Source organism: Lithobates pipiens, unplaced genomic scaffold (assembly GCF_037356315.1).
Source record: "Lithobates pipiens isolate NorthernLeopardFrog02 unplaced genomic scaffold, aLitPip1_a1.2 Scaffold_62, whole genome shotgun sequence".
Lineage (NCBI taxonomy): Eukaryota > Metazoa > Chordata > Amphibia > Anura > Ranidae > Lithobates > Lithobates pipiens.
This window is the reverse complement of record NW_027507884.1, coordinates 992,111-1,011,177: the sequence shown is the minus strand read 5'-3', so window position 1 is coordinate 1,011,177 and position 19,067 is coordinate 992,111. Positions and strand designations below refer to the sequence as shown.

The 19,067-nt window shown below is 46.6% G+C and overlaps 1 protein-coding gene across 1 annotated transcript in view; it reads right to left on the bottom strand.

The window, feature by feature from the left end:
- The window catches only part of LOC143958858 (insulin receptor-related protein-like), a 100,752-nt gene that overhangs the window by 65,187 nt on the left and 16,498 nt on the right, over positions 1 to 19,067 (bottom strand). The gene's annotated exons all lie outside the window — the stretch shown is intronic.

The window sequence follows — 19,067 nt, the reverse complement described above, 5'->3', positions numbered from 1 at the left end:
AATGGGGTGCCCCAAGATTTTGCAGAATTTTAAAGAGAATGCCTTGATTGAAAAAAAAAAAAAAAAAAAAGGGGGATTGACAAACATTGCTCCAGAAGGTTTCCAGGGGTTCCTTGAGCAATAAGCAATTTCTACCCCTCAGTAAAGTTTCCACTGACACCATTGAGCTTTTTTTTAAGGGAGTCATTCTTCCCAATGACCATCACACCAATGTGTCATGACTTGTAAAGAGTGTTTTTTTTAGCAGAAGTTCCCTTAGCCTTTGTACACCATGGTCGGAGATTCCGACGGAATGTGTCCGATCGGACCATTTTGTCGGATATTCCGACTGTGTGTGGTCTCCATCGGACTGTTTCCGTTGGAGTATCCGACGGACCAAGTTTTCCAACTTGTTGGTAAAATTTTTAGACAAAATGCTCCGATCGGACATACTCCGATCATGTGTAGAGAATTCCGATCGAACAAAGTGCCACGCATGCTCAGATCAAAATTCCTACACCAAAGCTATTGGCTACTAGCCTGATGGTAGTCCTGTTGTAAAGAAATAACGTCATCACGTTCTGAACGATCGAATTTTCCGACAACTTTGTCCGACCATGTGTATGCAACAGTTTCGGACAAGATCCGACGGACAAGATCCGACGGATTTGGTTGTCCGAATGTCCGACCGTGTGTACAAGGGCTTAGACTGGAAAATGATTTCATGGATTCCTCTTTCCTGAAAAGGTTGGTCTAAGCATTCAAGCACACATTTTTATGTACAAATCATGTGCAATGGAAGCAGGAATTATTGGTTACAGATATTTATGTGCTGACAAATTACCCAGCACTTTCATTTACAATACATTCACATCAGTCCCTCCCGCCAAGGATCTTACAATGTAAGGTCCTTAAATCACATTCATATATAACTAAGACCAATTTAGACAGAAGTCAATTAACCTACAAGCAGGTTTTTGGGGTTTGGGAAGCGTACTCAAAAAGAAATTCATGCAAGCACATGGCAACCGCCTTGCTTGTTGTACCGTAGTTGGGATTCAAACCACTTACCTTAGTGCCTGGCAGGGATCTGGTTGGATGCACCCACCCCACTGTACGGACCACATGTGATAAACTCTCTGCCATGGAGGGCACATACATTACTTGGAGCATTTCCAAGTGCTGCTCTTTCACTTGGCTGCTCAACCTCTGCTGCTCCAAACCATCAGCTGCCGAAAAGGGAAGCGGTGCTCTTAAATATTTGGTTATTGCAAGAGTTATTTAAATAGCTGCCAGGATGTGGAAGAAGAGAATAGATGTGGCAACAGGAGGGCCTACGGGCCATTTGAAGTAGAGATTCTTAACATTCTTATGATACAGACCCCCAATAGAAGGCCCAACTTGTCCCCTTCATTTGGTTCCCATGGTATAGATTACTACTGGTAAAAAAATAAAAATATGAAGGGGCACCCCAGTGATATGTTAAAACATTGCAAACATGTTAATACCGGCATACTGCAACATGCTCTAAAATACAATGCCTATGGAATTATTTGTTTTTAATGCTCTCCTTTAAGCTGAAAGCCCGGCTGTTCAAGTAGGAGATCATTTCTTGTTGAATGACAGGACCACCATTCTCTTCTGCTGCCAAAGTTAAGCCGGACATAGACGTTTTCGAACTGCAGGAAAGAAAATGGTTTGATTCCCCTATCGACACAGTGAGTGATGATGGAGTATTGTGTCCCTGCTGAACCAGCTGAGATGTGAACCATGTTTGGGCAGGCTGATTGTACCCAAGTTGAGCGATGAACTTGGGTACAACCAGCTTGTCAGATTTTTCACGCGATTATTGCCAGCAGCTATTTTCCCGGCAAGGATGGCTTATACCAACGGAAGAACACAAAAGATCCGCGGGAGGGATTCCCTCATCAATACCGACTGTGGTTGCAAGAAAGAAGATCAAAAACGTATGACCGGATTTAAGCCAAAATCAAAGCAGGGACCACAGAGCAGGGACCACAGAGCTTGAAAGTGCAATTGAGACACTTTAACCTACATGAATAGTTTCTATGAACCCTTTATCCCACCACAACATAATGCATGTAGACAATCTTCTGTTAACCACCGAGCTTACAATGCATTAAGAACGTCTGGGACCCAAGTTCCAAGTCAAAGATTTCAGTAAGCGTACACAGTGCTCAGTCAAGCAAAAAATAATAAGAATTGCATGAAGTCTGTGCCCAGAGGATCTCTGATCTGGTGTTGGGTAGTTGCAGCATGGTCGGCAGTAAACAGAGTCCTGATTCGCAAAGAACAATGTATTCAAACAGCAGGTTAATACCACACACCAGCCTGGCGGGGAAGCTCACCCGTCCGGTGCCACTTACAATTATGCAAATATTTGACACCAGTCTGAAGACCCAGGGGTGCCGACAGCATCTGCCAAGAGGCGCAAAGTGCAGCCTGGCCGGTCCACACCCAAACAGGAAACTTCCAAAAAAGGTAGACTTGGTCCCTGCTCTTGCTCTACTCCACCGGAACTTCTCCCTATAGCTGGCACTGTCCCTGTCAGGCAGGGACCATGTCCCCATCGCATAAAGAGCACCAAACCAAGGGGTTAGAGTATTAGTAGACTCTGCTTGACCTAAGATGCCCTCCAGAGTCACATGGGGTGGGTGCATCCAAGGAAATCAGAGAAACACAGCATTGCCACAGCTTGAGTGCAACCTGTAGTGGAGACTGCACCTGCCTATGTGTGAAAACTCTAAACCTATTTAAGAAAAGAGAACGAGGCTCTCCCATTAGACAAAAAGAAGGCAGAAGTTTGGTCCCCAAAACTATGAAAGTCATGCCTTGGCTAATTTTATATGGACACACAGAGGAGGGCATGTTGGCCCAAAAAAAAAAAAAAAAAAAAAAAAAAAAAAAGCAGGAACCTCATCATAAACCAATTAAAAAGAGGCAACAGTTGACAGGTTTGTTTGGTTAGTCTTGAATATGACCATGCCCTACATGTTCCGGACACAAATAATAGTTTCAAATCCTTGTTAAAAAAACAAAAACAAAAAAAAAATAAAATAAAAAAAAATAAAATAAAATTAAAAAAAACACACCCCACGCACACAGCACAAGATGTCCTAGCCACTTGTAGTGACTATAAACTTGGATTACAACACAATTCAGAAGATTTGGACACAAAACTGTTTATACAATAAACCAAGTTGTGTATCAATTGTTGACATCAAAAATGAGCTGCTAAGGTTGTTTTAGTCGTTTCGTCATTCCCCACTTAAAAATAAACAAACTCCCACTACACACCACTTTTGGTGCGTTAACTCCCTGTCCACATCCCCAACTTGGAAGACAATATAAATATACACATAGAATGCTACAAAGCATTATCAGTCGAAAAACTGTGCTCATATGAAGCCCATGAACTATGTTAGAATAAAATATACACTTTATTACGAGGCCCCATTCACATCTCAGCATTTTGTAGCTAGAGAGAAAAAATTAACAGCAAATATTCTCTATGGAGTTGGTTCACATCTCCACTCCAAGTCGCCTAAAGCCAAAAGGCCTGAAGCTCAAAAAAAAAAAAAAAAAAAAAAAAACGTTTTGGAGCTTTTTTTTTGGAGCTCAAATTGGGCAGATTTGCACTTCTTTTTTTGGAGTGGTCCCCCACCATAGAAATTAAATGGAAACTCGGCCATTTGCACCATTTTGTGGCAAGATTTTGGCCATTTTTCTGCTCAAATGCAAAAGGATATAAAAAAATAAATAGGTATATTACTGTATATCAATAAATAAATGTAAAATACAGTATTTATAATGATTTTTAGTTGTGTATGTAATACATAAATACCCAAAACAATAAAAGTTAGGTTGAAAAAAAAAAAAAATAATAAAAAAAGAATAGATACCAGTCCAGCAACCTGTGGTGTGGGAGTGCGCTTATGTCAATGGCAAATAGTGTATCCCTGTATGTTGTAATCATTAAGGTGCCCATCTAATACAGTTACATAGTTGGTAAGTAAAAGTTGGAAGGAAGGAAGGATAGAAGGAGAGAAGGATAGAAGGAGAGAAGGAGAGAAGGAGAGAAGGAGAGAAGGAGAGAAGGAGAGAAGGAGAGAAGGAGAGAAGGAGAGAAGGAGAGAAGGAGAGAAGGAGAGAAGGAGAGAAGGAGAGAAAGGGAAGGAGAGAAAGGGAAGGAGAGAAAGGGAAGGAGAGAAAGTAAGGGAGAGCCTACTGTAGGTGCAACTAAACCACAAAAAATAATAAAGAAGTTACATTCCCAGCATGCAGGGAATACCAACTGTCCTCAACCAAATTGTCAAACTATCAAATAACTGGTGTCATAAATTATCACATGTGCAGAACGATGGCAGTTGCAGATCTAACACAAGCCAAGATGGCAGCTTCCTTGGCTGAAAAGGACAGGAGGGTTTAGTTCTGTTTTAAAATTAGGCCAGTGAAGGAATATATTCTTTACACTGGGTACTAGTAGTTGGGTTATTGCTTTCACATTGCTTGTCATCGCTGTACCATCCATTTGTTTTAATCTTTCAAGGTTTCCACTGATCTTTTTATAATAAGCCTCGCTGCTGAAAATGTGGAAGCCTTGAATTGTGAAGTAGTGAAGTGAATTGTGAAGTAGTAGTAGTAGTAATAATAGTAGTGACCTCTAGCATATAATGTGCCTCCAAGTCTATGACATGCTTGATGAAGGGGTCCTGTGTGGCCCCAAAATGTTTAAAATTATCACTTTCACCACCTTACCCCCAGGCCCCATGAACATCCCTTGTGATAGCATGGGCCGAGACAGGTCTTTTTTTTATTTATTTATTTTTTTATTTATTTTTTAGACCCAAATCACTCTCCTCTGGCCTCCAAAAGAATCTGATCAAGCCAAGATCAGTTTTGATCAGATGCTGTAGAAGCTGGTAATGGCTTTCGAGCAACAAGACAAAACAGGAAGTGATGAAATCCTCATCACGTCCGGTTTCTTTCATCACAGAAGGGAGGCGGGTACAGATAACTTCCTCCCCTTCCTTTGCTTCACCAATGTGAGTGGCAATTGCTTGGGAGAGGCCAGTAAAGGTGGCAGTTGGGGGCCTTCTACACCTCGAAACTTGACTGTGAGGTTGTAGTACCACTCGGATCTCTTCTAAAGAAAAGCTCATCCCTTGCTGAAAATGTTGGTAGGGTACCGGGATGATAGCAGTATTCATCATCCCGGTACAGCCAGTTCAACATGAGGACATACAGTGCCTTGAAAAAGTATTCATGCCCCTTGAAATTTTACACATTGTCATATTACTACAACCAAAAACGTAAATGTATTTTATTGGGATTTTATGTGATAGACCAAAACAAAGTGATACTTACTTGTAAAGTGGAAGGAAAATTATAAAATGGTTTTCAATTTTTTTTTTACAAATAAATACCTGAAAAGTGTGGCGCGCATTTGTATTCAGCCCCCTTTGTCTGATACCTTTAACTAAAATCTAGTGGAACCAATTGCCTTCAGAAGTCACCTAATTTGTAAATAGAATCTTAATATAAAAATACAGCTGTTCTGTGAAGCCCTCAGAGGTTTGTTAGAGAACCTTAGTGAACAAACAGCATCACAAAGGCCAAGAACACACCAGACAGGTCAGGGATAAAGTTGTGGAGAAGTTTAAAGCAGGGTTAGGTTGTAAAAAAATATTCCAAGCTTTGAACATCTCACAGAGCTCTGTTCAATCCATCGACCGAAAATGTAAAGAGTATGGCACAACTGCAAACCTACCAAGACATGGCCGTCCACCTAAACTGACAGGCCGTGCAAGGAGAGCATTCATCAGAGAAGCAGCCAAGAGGCCCATGGTAACTCTGGAGGAGCTGCAGAGATCCACAGCTCAGGGGGGAGAATCTGTCCACAGGAAAACTATTAGTCGTGCTCTCCACAAATCTGGCCTTTATGGAAGAGTGTCAAGAAGAAAGACATAAGAACTCCCATTTGCAGTTTGCGAGAAGCCAGGGACAAAAGCAAACATATGGAAGAAGGTGCTCTGGTCAGATGACACCAAAATTTTACTTTTTGGCCTAAAAGCAAAATGCAACGTGTGGTGGAAAACTAACACTGCACATTAGCCTGAACACAACAGCCACACTGTGAAACATAGTGGTGGCAGCATGTTATGGGGATGCTTTTCTTCAGCAGGGACAGAGTTGATGGGAAGATGAATGGAGCCAAATACAGGGAGATCTTAGAAGAAAACTCGTTAGAGTCTGCAAAAGACTTGAAACTGGGGTGGAGGTTCACCTTCCAGCAGGACAACAACCCTAAACTGGCAGCCAGAGCTACAATGGGATGGTTTAGATCAAAGCATATTCACATGTCCGAATGGCCCAGTCAAAGTCCAGACCTAAACTCAATTGAGAATCTGAAGCAAGACTTGAAAATCGCTGTTCAGTCGCTCTCCAGCCAATCTGACAGAGCTTAAAGTGGAGTTCCACTCATTTGTAAGTTTATTAAAAGCCAGCAGCTACAAAAAGTGTAGCTGCTGACTTTTAATAAGCAGACACTCACCTGTCCCGCGGTATAACGAGATGACCACCCGAAGCCTCGCTCCTTTCCCCCCTCTTTGCAGCACCGCCATTGCAAGTGCGGACACCTACCTGTGACAGCTGGCATCTTCACAGCTGGGTGCGCACTGCGCGAGTCCCTCTGTGCTCTCCTAGTGGTCAGGCAATCTGGGACCTGTGACGTGTCCCAGAAGATTGCAGGGAGGGGCCACCTAAGGGGAGAGGAGTCGCCACCTAGGCGGCAAGACGACGGAAGTGGGACAGGAAGTTCCTTTTGGGTGGAACTCCGCTTTAAGCTATTTTGCAAAGAAGAATGGGCAAAAACGTCACTCTAGATGTGCAAAGCTGGTAGAGACATCCACAAAAAGACTTGGAGCTGTAATTGCAGAGAAAGGGGGGTTCTACAAAATATTGACTCAGGGGGGCCGAATACAAATGTACCCCACACTTTTCACATTGGTAAAAAAATGTGAAAATCATTTATCGTTTTCCTTCCACTTCACAATTATGTGCCACTTTGTGTTGATCTATCAAATAAAATCCCAATAAAAATACAAGTTTTTGGTTGTAACATGACAAAAAAATAAAATAAATAATATTTAGAAAATTTCAAGGTGTATGAATACTTTTTGAAGGCACTGTATGGTTATGTCCTAACTGGTTAAAGCGGTTAATAAATGTTTGGACATCTTAAAGATCCAGGATGTGCTGGCAATATATGCTTTGGCTCCAGTCTAAAACGATCACCTGAAGCTTCTACTTCTGGGTAATCCAGTCTTAAGACCCGCCTCTTGCCCCCATCGGCCGGGAGGAGAAGCCGGAAGACAATAGCGAATACTGGTTTGCTAATGTCACAAGTGGGTGGGTTTGGGACTGGTTTTTAAGCTAATTTTTCCGAGCCTCAGGCAACAATTATGTGCTAAAACCACATGAGTCCAGAGCCCCACATGATGATTGGAGGGGGCGGGGCCCTTATGGACCAGCCACCACTGCACTTGAAGCCCCTTATATCTACCAAGTCGACCACCACTATCCTCATTTATAAAGGTGAACAGTGTCAAATGTCAAAATATTGGATAACATCTTTTTGTCCAATATAGCCAGGCCATATTCCTAATGCAATTGTAGTTCTTAATACTTGTGGAAGGCGAGGGCTGGATTTTGGAATCATCTAGGTACGGACGATGGATTAAGACATACAGTATAGCCAAATCCAATTTTGGGCTCTATATCGCTTTACATGAGCCTATTAGCCATTATTATACATTACACCAAAAGGTCTCCAAAAACTTTCTAAACAACCAACCAGGTTGTCCTTCAAACTTGGGGGGGGGGGGGGGGGCAGACTGTATCCAGCAGGAGTATAAAATATCCCAGTTTCTATGAGAGTAGACAGTGCAAGGAATAGTACCCAATTAATGGTGCCAGGGGGAAGGCATAGTGCCCCATCGTTGGTACGAGTGGGAGAAATCGTGCCCATCATTGGTGGCAGGGACTATGCCGCACTGTTGTGGACAGTGATGAGAATAATGCCCCAAGGGCCGGAATATAATCAAACAAGGGACCGCATCCGGCCTTCGGGCACTAGTTTGGAGACCACTGTACTAGCCCATTAACAGAAGACTATAGACCAGACTCATCCACTTTACCAACTGTTCAGTGTCTGCTACTCCTCTCTATCATCCCTCCACAGAATTAAATTCAAAATACTAACAATTAACAAAGCCATCCACAACTTGACCCCCAGCTACATCACTAGCCTAGTCTCAAAATACCAAACAAATCATTCTCTTCATTCCTCCTACTGCTCTCGAGCGCCCTTGTCACCTCCTACCATGCTCACCCCTCCAGGCTTTCTCCTGAGCTTCTCCCATCCTCTGGAATGCCCTACCCCAATCAGTCCGACTATCTCCTAGTCTGCCTGCTTCAGACTGTGCCTGAAAAAAAAAAAAAAAAAAAAAAAAAAAAAACACACATATCCTGCTTCCACCTTACAACTGTAATTTATTTTTAGCTCATCCCCCCCAGTTATTACCTTTTGTATCACTTGACCCTCCCTTTTAGATTGTAAGCTCTAACGAGCAGGGCCTTCTATTTCAGTACAGGAGAAATTGTATTGTAACGGTACCGTTTGCCCTCATATTGTAAAGCGCCCACAAACTGTTGGCATTATATAAATACTGTATCATAAGAAAGAATAAAATAATAATTCCTTACCCATAGTTAATTGACCTTTATGTAATTGCTATAAACATCAAAGCCTCACAGCAGCCATTTTGTTCTCCCATTGATAAAATCAGAGAAAAGTGCAGCACACACAAAAAAATATAATAATAATAAAATCAAAAGTTCCATAAAAGATAAGTAAAAAGTGTATAAATCCAATGAGACGAACCACAAGTGCCAAACAACGACAACACCTTTTAGAGTGGACCCCTGAACTAACAGGACGTCAAGAGCGCGTGTCCCTTTAAGGGTAAAGTAATGCAGGAAAGCAAATCCAGAGCTCCGAACAAACCCCCCAGTCACATAGGAAAAAAAAAAATAAGAAGATCTAAGTGCTCTCCATAAAAACATATATGGCTTTATTAAATTAGCGAGTTTCTACTGACATAAAGTCGATCATTACAGGCATATGGGAATAGGATGGTATACTGTGTATCCACCGTCTAGCAGGATGGCAGTGGGTGATGTCATGCGAGCACAACTCCTCCCCCCCATACTTCATAGGGGGTGGGTCAACTCAATATTGAACCCTACGAACTAAGACTGGGATGCCATTAAACTTCATGTGCTTGTAAAGACAGGTGATCCAATACTTTTGACAATATAGTTTATCTCTACATGATATAATATATGTAGCCAGGATCTGGCTATTGTTGCCTGCAAAACCAGGGTCAGTATGCAGTGCTGTTAATGTGGAGATGTATCCCTCTGATGACAGAGCCTAGAGTAGAGCAAAGCATTGTGGGGTGCGTAGAATGCTGGGTGCGTAGAATGCTGGGGTTTCTGTTCCAGCAGGACTGGCCTGAACTACAACCACCAGATTGCTGCAAGAGAAGAACAGACTGCTGGGAGAGGATATAAAGGGGCTGGCCTAGGCCTAGATCGCTCATTTGTGAGATCCACCTAGATCTGTCAGCAGGAGCTCTGTGCCAGTGTGAGCTGCGGCCGAGTTCGCAGCCTGCATAAGCGATAGTTACACAGCTGCATCCAGAGGGACATCTGCAGACCGCATAGCTTCCTATCTACAGCAGTCCGCAGGCTGTTCCCGATCCTCCACTTCAGATCCAGATGGGCCACGGCACGGTGTGACGGAAGTCAGATGCCATTCCCTGACCCAGGACCCAGAAGGAATTCCTGCAAGAGTCATCTGCATTGCTACCAGCGACTTCTGTTACACACTGTTGGTGAGCGAGCACCTGCCCATTTAATCCTGTAAACACTGTGGATAGACATCATGGTCTCTGCCCAAATTTCTGATACTTTCAGTGCTGCTGGATACAAGTTCATTCACTCCCATAGACACTGTATGCAGACATATGTGCTTTGCTCATATCCATGACATCTGTAGTCCTACTGGATACAATACTATTGAAACAACATAAAAATGGTCACTACGTGTTTTAGATCATACAGGAAAAGTTTGCCACTTCAAATTGTTAATTTACATAACAGCTAAAATTTGCTTCGCTCTACCACCAAGGATTATTCCATTCATCATACTTTAAGTGCTAGCTGAAGATTTGCCGGATTCCATGAGTTACTATTATTTTTATCTTCTCATTTTCACAGGTGACTAGTGTTTAACACAAGGGGGTCTGCTTTTGTTTCTTTGGAATGCTTTTTAAAAAGGAGTCAGCCAATTTAGACACAGCAGTTTGCTGAATGTCTTGTCAGTTGTTTTGATGTTAATGGCATGTGGGCTGAGGAACAGAAAGGAGTGGGTCTGACATAGAACACAAAGTGCCAGGCCCTTACCTTTCTGCTGCCCGTTCACATAGGTTTCTGTCACTGAAAGGTTTGATTGTATTTAATCACACTGTGTATTTTGCATTTTATCTTTATGGCTTACAGTTTTGTGTGTCTCTTCTACCATAGTAAAGAAACTTGAACTGCTTCACTGGTATTGTGCAAGTTTCTTGTCAACGGGTAAAAATGACTGAACGCAGGGTGTCAGGTGCTAAACGACGTGCAGAGTCGGGGCAACCAGTGGTGTAGATTCTAATAGCGGCCCTCATGAGGGTAGCACTACAAATAAAAAAAATAAAAAACACACACACAAACACACACACACACACACACACACACACACACACACTATATTCAGGGCTTTTTTCCCCCTCAGAGAATAGGTGCAGGAACTCAACCATGCCCGCCACACACACATATCTGCCAAATGGCATCAAATAGTAGCTTTTCCCTCTCCCTCCAGTGCCCTCATCTTCTCCCATCCCTCCACTACCCCCATTTTCTCCGCCCTGCTTAAAAGCTCCACCATCTGTCATACGTCTTACCTTTGTTGCAATATTAAGCTGAAACATCTATCCGGCTGTAGTACCTCCCAGCATACTATACTATAGTCACTTGCGAGTGAGATCATGCAGTAGGAGCATCAACAACTGGTCGCCAGGGAAAAAATTAAATAAAAATGGAGACCACAGAGGGTGCAGCCTACCATGCACACTCTCCTGCCCATGACTGCACTGAACCCTGGGTACCTGTTCTGTATCTCCCTTGTCCCTGTCCAGCACTCCGTGGGATCTGCGCAAGAGATCTGACCTGTGGGAGCTACTGGGAGATAAGCTAAGCTATCACTTGTAAACGCAGAAGCTGGACTTCAGTGTTACCAAGTGATAGTGGTGAGCAGGGAGCAGAAGACCTGAGCCAGAGGTGGTGGAACCGAGTTCCCCCTAGTTCCTGCTGAAAAAAAGCCCTGCCTATATCTCTACTACTACTACTGTATATAGATCTAGATCTCTCAGGGAGAAGATGGGTTTGAGTACCAGGATCTGCCTGAATCTTTTCCACAAGCACTTTGCTTTATTATCCACCAAGAGTGACGTGGAAGCTACGTTTCAGCAGTTAGAGTTTGCCCATATAAGAGATATAGAGGACTTAAAAAGGGAAAGCTTACATTCTTTCCACCGGCAGCTGGACTCTGAAGAAACATACCATGAGCTGGATTTCCGTTGAGACAGCCACCCCAGCATATGAGCCAGAAAGGATGAACTCTAGCCCAATGTACTTGGCCTGCCATCTTCCACCATCCCTACAGTGTGATTTGTAAATTATATTTATATAAAAAAACCTGTCCTTGCCCAAATTTACATGACTAGGGTAGCCAGATAACTTACTTCCCCAACAATACATGTAAACTTTAACTGTTACCTTAAAATAATACCCGGACACCTGCTTGGATGAAAATGGCCTCAACGGCCTTTATTTAAATAACAATAAAAAACTAAACTTTATTTTAAATATTTTAATAATACAAAACTTGTAACGACTTCCAGTTACTCAAAAGACCCTAAGTGCTTTTTGGCTGGTCCCTGACGACCCCTTATTATTTTGAGCCTGTGATCCCCTCTTCGTCAGCATCTGTCCCCAGCCGCCAAACTTGCCTCGAGGACTCACTAACTGACCACAGACCCCCAACATATGTTAGCCATTAATCTGGACTGACACCAGCCCAAAACAATGACTCCATCTCTGGCATGGGTCCCAACCTTTTTCAAATGACCCATGCATTTCTACATATATATTTTCATATATATATATATAGCAATCGCCAAGGACCCAACGCCACCGCGGAACAAGTGTGAAACCTTACACTTGTGACCGCCGCCACGCAAACAAAGCCCGGTGTACTCCCTCTTCCAGCCCTAAGGCCCACAGATCAATGCCCACAGGGTTCAGATGAACCCCGTCGCCCCTCAAATACCTCCAGGTGTCCACCTCCAGCTCCCAATGACGAATGACCACCCCTCCATTCCGGGCCACAAACCTACCCACCTCCTTGTTGACCTTAATCCTGGTTTTGTTCAGTTTTTCCCAGGATCGAGCCCCTCTCCACGACATGCGGGCCACTATATCCGACCACACCACCGTCATGTCCGGGAAAGCGGTACGGAGCCTCAAGAAATCCCACTGGATGTCTTTGATCACTTGTCGCATAGGTCGGACCCCCAGATCATTGCCCCCAACATGGAGCACCAAAATATCCGGGGACCGATCCAAAGCAGCAAAACGATGTACCTCGGGGACCACTTTATGCCACATCATCCCCGGGATCCCAATCCACCTGACCGTGCCTTCCTCCCTGGCCACCCTGAGTTGTCTACCTTCAGGCCTGACATCCGCCCTCCTGGCCCCCCAAAAAACAAAAGAATGTCCCATTATCCAAACGAGACAGCTTGGGGGATCTGAAAAGAAAGGAAAACATTCAAACCCATCAACAACAGTAATATACAAAATGAACAAAAACAAATCAGCACAACAGTTGCGGCCTAACATATAACCGATACCTATCCGATTCCCATCGACCAATCCTCTTAATGACTTCCGACGGAAGTCCCCATCTAGCTGCTTCAGTAGCCGCCCCTATCCTAAACGAGTGGGAAGCATACTCACCCGAAGGAAGACCAGCCCCTCCAGACATTTCCGAAATACCGCAGAAAATTGGAACCTGGACAGGCAGGATCCATCCTGATGCACCAGCAATGCTCCCTCCCCCGGCGGGCGGAGTGCCACAAACCGCTGCAGAGCCGTAACTGGACAGAGCTGTTCCTCCACCCCAGGAAACAACTCCACCCAGGCCCCCCTTCCTTCCTGATCCATCTTTGACTTCCTAATCCAGATCCTTACCATGCCTCCCGAGCATTGGACATCCCTCCATCGCAGTCCACCAGCCACCCTCCTGGACGGCGAGACTAGCTCCCCAATCCGAAAAGCCCCAAAGAACGCCAGCACAAATGCCGCCTTAAACAGTACTACCTCGTAACCCGTTGAGCACACCTCCCCCAACACCGACAGAACTGACCCCAGCACCGCAAAAGAAACCGGGCGCCTGGAGTCGCGTTTGTGGGAACCCCGTCTGTAACCCCGCAGAGCCCTGCGGACCAAAAATGTCTTCGTGACATCCACCCTACCTTCCATCTGAAACCAGAAGGCCAACGCAGCCATCTTCCGTCCGATGGCTGCCCCGGACACACCCCTGGCGTGATTAGCACATACAAAGAGCAACACCAGCACATCCATCCCTTCCGGGCCCCCCATACCTCCTACCTCATCCAGCAGGACCAACCATTCCTGCCAAACCGTCTGATAAGCCTTCCACGTTCCTGCGCTGAGAGACTGTCTGATCAATCCTGCGGCAACTCCAATGCAACCGTCCACAGCTCCTGCGGGCACAGTTCCCCTTCCTGCCGTGCCTCCGGTGCCAATTTGCGAAACGTGTCCCACTGGAAACGAGACAAAGCATCCGCTAAACCATTGTCGACCCCCGGGATATGCACAGCATATATAAACGCATTTATGCGCAAACAGCAAAGCACCAAGCGTCGCAACAACATTATCACCGGGGGAGAAGAGGCCGAGATGTTATTAATGGCCATGACCACCCCCATGTTGTCGCAGTTGAATCGCACCTTCCTGTTCTCAAAGACCTCCCCCCACAACTCCACAGCTAAAATGATGGGGAACTCCTCCAGCAAGACTACGTTTTTGAGAAAATGCGCTTCCCTCCAACTCTCCGGCCACGGGCCCGCACTCCATCTACCCTGACAGTAAGCGCCATAGCCACCCGAACCGGCCGCGTCCGTGAACAGGACCAGATCAGCATTGCCGACTGGCCCAACCTGCCAAATGGCCCGCCCATTGAATTCTGCCAGAAAGGAATCCCAAATCTTCAAGTCCTCCTGTAACTCCCTCGTCAACCGCACAAAATGATTCGGCTTGCGCACCCCCGCAGTAGCAGCCGCCAATCGTCTACAGAAAATACACCCCATAGGGATAATCCTGCAAGCAAAATTCAATTTGCCAAGCAAGGACTGCACCTCCTTCAAGCGAAGCTTACGCTTGCCGCTGGCCCCACACACCTCCTGACGCAATGCCACCAATTTGTCCTCTGGCAATCTACACTCCATGGCCATCGAATCAATCGTGATACCCAGGAAAACCAAGGCCGATTTCGGGCCCTCGGTCTTATCCGCCGCCAGGGGTATCCCAAATCTGTTCGCTAAATGTTGAACCGTCCCGAGTAAAATACCGCAAAAACGAGAATCCGGGGGGCCTATGCATAAAAAATCATCCAAATAGTGGATAATCGAACTCACCCCCGCAACTTCCCTAACCGCCCATTCAAAAAATGAGCTGAACCGTTCAAAATATGCGCAAGATATGGAACACCCCATCGGGAGACACCTGTCCACGAAGTACTCCCCCTGCCAGCAACAACCCAACAAACACATGCTCTCGGGGTGTACCGGCAACAACCGAAAAGCCGATTCCACATCGGTTTTCGCCATAAGAGAGCCCTTCCCATATCTTCTAACCCACGCTACTGCCGCATCAAATGATGTATAGGTAACCGCACATGCCTGCGGGTCAATACCATCATTAACCGAGCCGCCCTTAGGGTAGGACAGATGATGAATCATCCTGTACCGACCCGATTCCTTTTTAGGAACAACACCCAACGGGGAAACAACTAAACCTGGCAGCGGAGGATCCACAAACGGGCCCGCCATCCTCCCCAACGCCACCTCCTTGGCCAATTTGGCCGACACCACCTCCTGATGGAGACGGGCCGACCTCAAGTTATCCGAGATCGGTGGCACTTCCCGCACCCTACTCGGAATCCTAAACCCCTCCCTAAAGCCAACCTCCAAAAACTGCACCGCCGCCCTGTCCGGATACCTACTTAGAAAAGGAAGCATCCTTACCAGACTCACCGGCGTCATCCCTTTTTCCAGCGTTGTCCCCTGGCCGACCCTTGCCCTGCTTAAAGCAACGCATGAAGGGGTGGCTCCCGCTGCAGCCTGAGCACTCGTGCTTGTATCTGCACGCTGAGCCGAAACGGCAAGTTCCTTAATTGAACTGCCAGCAGACCCCTTTCTTTTTAGGGGCCGGCGATCCCGCGGAGGAGGCGCCGCCGGCCCCCCCTTGGAAAAAAACTGCCCCGACCCCCTCGAAGACGTCATCAGCTTCATCCAAAGACTAATGTCTTTGTGATCCCATCTTATGGAGGGGCGAACAGCCTTCCGCTGACGAAACTGTTCGTCATACCGAAGCCATGCCAAACCCCCATAAACCCTATGAGCCTCACTGATCGCTTCCAGATAGCAAAACAGTGCGGAGCAATTTTCCGGGGCCTTTTCCCCGATCACACTTGCAAAAATCGCAAACGCCTGCAACCAGTTTGCAAATGTGCGCGGGATCAACCTATACCTCCTCTTCTCCTCCTCATCCTTTTTACTCTCATCCGGCTTCACCCGATCTAAATTAAATTTTTCCAAGGGGAGCAGGGAAAAAATCTCCACAAACTCGTCCTTCCAAATCTTTTCCCGCACCTCCTTCTTCAAGTGGGCCCCTAACGGGCCCTCAAAACACACGTATACCTCACAGCGCGCTGCATCCGCTAAACGCACCTTGTCCAAATCCTTGTCCCCCTCCTCTGATCCAGGCTTAGTACCCCCGACGTCCTTGTCCGTCTGCGTCTCCGTCGTCACCGACACCTTCTGCGCTGTCCCCCCCCACCAGACTGCCCCCCCACCACCGCAGGCGGAATAACCCACTGCGTCACCGGAGTCGGGGGTCTCACCTCCCCCCCGTAAAATCGCCGTAGCAGCTCCCTGAGGGACTCCAACAACCCCTGCGACCCCTCCCCCACCCCTGCCCGGCCTGAGCACTACCCTCCCCCATCCCCCTCCCCCCCACAACTGCCACGCTCCCCCCCCCGAGGCCCCCCCGCCCCCACTCCCCCCCCCCCCCCCGACAACCCTCCTCCACCCCACAAGACAAAGAAGAGTGTGAACACTCACCAGGCTGTCCCAGGCGATTAGAACCTCCAGCCGCCCCACCGGATACTCCTGCAGCCTCCTGGGGATCTTCAGGCAGCTCTCCCTCCTCACTGCTGCTGTCAGCCCGGTCCACCGACAGCCGATACTGCTGATGTCCTTCAGGTCCTCCTCCTCCCCTGGGCACTGCAGCGCTGGGCAGAGGAGAAAAGCTGGGATTCCTCATAGTGCTCTGTTCCGGATTTAAAATTGGCGCCGAACCGGTGACGTCATCAAGCCGCGCCGCACTCCCGTCCACCGCGCAGGCATTCCCCTGGCCAGCCTTCCCAGGACCCACACTGAGCCTGGAGGCGGGGCCTCCCGACCGACGTGAGGCAATGGCACGATCCTGCACACTGCCCGCAGCCAAGATGGCGACTCCACGAGGTAAGCCCCCAGCTGCCTCAACTCCCGCACTGGTGCCCGCTCTTCTGTGCCTCCCACGGCGGACTGCCCCCCCGACCGGAACATCGCCGGAGGCAGCAGCCGAACGAATCCGAACCACGGAGGTGGCAGGAGGGGGTGGGGGCCCGCCGGCCCCCCGAACTTCCCCCCCCTGGGACTTTGCCGTGGACGGGGATTCCTCCCAGGCCCCCCGCTGGCTGGCCGGAGTGTCCGCTCGGCGGGGGGGGCTGAAGGGTCCCAGCTGGGGCTCCCATAACGGCGTCGAGTCTGGGGGGTATTGTCTGGGCTCAGGCGCTCCGGGGGGTCTAGACCTCCGAGCACGCAGCTGGACAGGCCCGGCTGTAGAAGGACCCTGTCCTACCCCCTGCAGCGTGGCAGCAATCTGGCCCTGAAGCCACTCCGTGCCATGCACCTCCGCTGCTTCCCTAAGCTGCGCCCAAAGCTCTTGCAACCCACTCATCCTAACTAACCTCTCTCTATCTGCTTGCAGGACACAACGTCTCTCCTCGCTTGCTGACCCCCAACTGCTGACTTGCTCCACCCTGGCACATGGACGAGGGACCCACACTCCTCCCCCCCTTGTGACCATCCACCAATGGGGTAAGTACGCCTGCATCTTAAACCACCCCCACGCTGCTCTTTTAGCCCCAGTAATTCCCTTGCACCCTGTCATGTATGTCCTGCGCTTCCTTTTTAATACAGCTCCGTACATGTCTTCATGGTTATTTTTGACATATCACCCGTAGACGTAAGGGGGAAAACGATTTGTCCTCTAAACAAGATAAGTCTCAGCCAATTTTTTTTTTTAATCTTCGTACAATTCCATATTTTGGAAGGAACAGCAGGAAATTTCCACTAGCTGCAGATAAAATGTTTGTTTTCATAACACCCATTATTAGCATTGGACACACAGGATACCAAGATGGCAGTCAGGTGGAGAAGATAACGCTGAGAAGATACAGTGCCCTGCTTATGTTAATTCAACATCTCTGGCAAATCACCCAAGTTTGTGTTCTTCATGTTTGGCACAAGTCTTTATTTACAATCTAGAGGCAACCATTTTTTTTTTTTTTTTTTTTTTGTCAAGCCAAGATAAAGAGTCGGATTCCAAGGCCAATTCAACTAGTTACACTTTTTGCATGGATACTGAAGAAGACATAACTGCATTCATGTCTTTTATATCTGCCCGTCATTTAATAGTTTTTGTATGCTTGTAGATTTTATTGTTCTATTTAAAAATATATTTAAAGTGGCGTTTACATATGTGTCACCATTTCCATTAGAATGACTGTCATTGATCCATTCTCAGTATTAAATTACAATTGTATTAATAATGATATGTAGGCCTTTTCTATTTTCTGGTTTACAAATTAGAAAAACCATTCGGAAGGCGGAGAAAAATATATTTATGCTGTGTGCATTTGTTTAGACACCAGATACAGGGGTTACTGGCGCATACCATTTCCCTATTGGAAGGAGGGAGACCTTTATAGACGTCGGTCACTGTCATAGGTAGTGGGCAAGTGGAAAAGTCCTTCCCCCCTAAGAAGCTTGGAGGGACGCCGGAAGGAAGGATTTATTGTTTCTCTGTTGCCTTAGAAGGTTCTCAAGCACCCACACACACACACACACACACACACACACACACACACACGCTTTATTTGCCTGTCCTCCTTCCATGGCGAGGTTTGGTGTGGTCGGTGGTCCCCAGGACCATAAGTCCAACCTTGGACAATTCTATTTTGCAACAGAAGTCTCACAGAACATATTGTGCTCTATCGTATTGCTTGCCGACTGGACCCCAATTTACATCAAGGAGTCAAGTTATGTCGAGTGGATGGGGGAGGGAAGAACAATTGTAATATGGGGGATCGTTGGCTCTAGTGGAAGATACACTTTTTTTTTTTTTTTTTAAACGTAAAATTCCCATATTTTGAACAGTACGCAATATCCATAATTTCGATTGCATATCAAATAAACCAAAAATGTTACACACTGTTACTACACCAATACTGAGTGAAAGACATTGCAACTGCCCTCCTATTGGCAAGGGAA